Here is a 2872-nt window from a genome sequence, read left to right as displayed (position 1 = left end):
CAGATCCTAAAACCACATCAGATGAAATCTAGAGGAGGTTACTTGGTGTTGTGGAGTTGGTGGGCAATTATTTCATGGCCGAGATGTTAGTCGTCGACCTTTTTAGATATTGACTTGGCGGTCAATTGCCATTTTTTTTTAGGTTGGGAAGTAGTAGCAATCAATGCATGGTTTCAATTTGGTTTAAGATGTTAACAACTCAGGTTTAGTGATGTAGATTTGGATTGGATGTTAAACTTTTACATTTGGAGTGAAGAAAAATGAAAAGGTCCTTCAGAGAATTTATTTTCCTTTTTTTGGATGAAGGGAGGGTTATAGTGGGAGAAGAAATTCTTTCCTTTTCAATTAAAACCTAAGGGCATACTTGGTTGGGGGGAATGAAATTGTCATTATTTTTCTATTCTCATTCTTGAGATAAAATTGCATGACTATTCTTTAAAATAGCCATTCCAAGAGAAGCCTAAATAGCTATTACCAAGGTCTCCCTTGATAATAGTTATTTCAAATTATTACGAATAAGAAAAAAAGTTAATTAGACAAATATATTTTTTTACAATTTAAAAAATTACCTTATAAAAAAATACTAAACTTATTTTTTTCTCTATCTTTCTCACTCCTCTCTTTAAAACACAAAAGAAACAAAATTTTTTGCTTCATTTTAAAAAAAAGAGAAATAAAAATATTTAAATTTTATTTAATATATTAAATATTATAAAGTATATTATTTAATATTATTATTTGAATATAATAAATGTAATAAAGAATATTATTTAGTATTGTTTAAATTTAATGAAGAATATATTTTATTTTTTAACATTAAATATTATTTAATTATAATAAAAGGTTTAATTAGCTTTTAATACAAAATATTATTAAATTATAATAAAAATATGTTTGTATTTTGGTGAAAATATTATTTAATTATAATAAAAGTTATTTTGATTTTATTGTTCAGAATATTTTTATTTTTTAACAAAATAAATTTTTTAATTTTAATAAAGAGTATTTTTTTCTCATCATAATTTTTTTATTTTTTAATTAAAAAATTTTTAAATTTTAAGAAAGGATATTTGTATCATTTACCCGTTGTTCTTTAATTATTTTTAAAATTATTTCTATCAATCAAATAATGAAATAAGTAATAATAGAAATTTTTATTCTATTCTATTATCATGAATCAATCTATATAATAATTATTCTTTCTTTATTTTATTTTTATTTTATTATTTTCAGTGAATCAAGCATGCTATAAGTGTCTACTTTCAGATGTAAAGGATTTGAGGGTTTGAAAGAAGGGTTCCCTCATTAAAGACCATAGTTGTTTTGCTTTCTACAAGGTAATAGTGTTGTCAAACTGTTTTTGTACATTTCGTGATATATTGTTTAAGCTTTAGGCACCAATTCTTTAAAAGATTGGAAATTATTTTACCATTTTCAGGATTCCTTGTTTTAAGACGTTAGTCGTTTAGAATGCAAGAGGAAGCTACTTTTGTGTGAGGTTTTGCTCATTTATAATTTGAATTAACGGTGTGGCATTTACTTGAAATATTCTTTCTGGTCGTGTCTCAAGGATAGTCAACTTAACTGTGTCAATGAGAATTCGTGAAGAAACCATAGCTACGAAAGTTGTAGAGTCATGAGTCTGGTTTGTTCATCATATATATATATATATATATGTTCTTTCGTCTTGTCTTAGACCTCTATGATTGACTAGGTCCATGAGAATTCAGAAAGAAACCGCAGCTACTCGAGCTGTAAATAATGTAGAATCACGAGTCTGGTTGGTTTGGTCGTACGAATATTATGAACATTCAACAACCCGCAACATCAGAATAAAACCTACAAGTTACTAGGAGTTTCCGAGTTTGGTTTTCCATCATTGCAGGATCGAGATATCTGTCCTTGACGGTTTTAATGTTGGCTTTCGAGTTGCCGACTGCCCATCCATTTTCGATTCCATTAATAATTCTCTCACTATCTATGTCTGTCTCTCTCTGTCAACACCGTAGACCAAAATGTATTCCTGGGTGTGACATGCACTGTTTCGTCATAATCTTCTTTCTCATAATTTAATCGCACTACGTGCTTGTGGTTCTCTCTTGGGTGTATAGGTGCAGCTCATTTTTTGGGTTGGGAGGAAGCCATTATTGCGTAGTTTCAATTTGGATGAACAATTAGGTTTAATAATGTAGATTTGGTTCAGCGGTTGAACTTTGAATGCAAATTGCCAACATATGTTATCAGAAACAGAAATTTTAAAACTAATAATGACTTGTCCTTTTCTTTCCTTTCTGCACGCTATTGACACATGAAATTTCAGTAACCCCCTTTCTCATCCCTCCTGGAAAGTTGCTTTCTCCAAAAAATGCCCATTTAAAGAACCCATTGAACTGAACAATTTTATTTAAATTTAGGTTTAAGATATGGTATCAACCAAAAGGTTTGAAGAAGTTGCATATGAAAGGTGAACTTCAGCAGCAAATTTGAATGCCTTGGTTAAATTCAATATTGTATTTTAAAATAAGAGGAGGAGGATCATTCAACGACGACCAAGAACAATACTGTTGATTTCTACCATGGATACAAACTACTCGAGGGATATCGAAAGAACGTTGATATTCTACAAGAAATTAAAATCATTTTAGATTCTTGGAGTCATAAGTCAAGCTGTCCGCAGGGTAGGATACCTTGCTGGATGATCTCTGTGGGCCTTAAAGGCAATAATTGCAGTCGACAGACACGACAAACTGTTCAACCTCTTCTCGTCACATGTATGCTGGCTTTATACACAAAATTTAACTTTATTTCCCAACCTTTCATCTACATTTTCTCCAGGATTTATACCTGAATTAAAAACCCATCAACTTCTCTT

Source organism: Theobroma cacao, chromosome 9 (genome assembly GCF_000208745.1).
Source record: "Theobroma cacao cultivar B97-61/B2 chromosome 9, Criollo_cocoa_genome_V2, whole genome shotgun sequence".
Lineage (NCBI taxonomy): Eukaryota > Viridiplantae > Streptophyta > Magnoliopsida > Malvales > Malvaceae > Theobroma > Theobroma cacao.
This window is presented reverse-complemented; position numbering follows the sequence as displayed.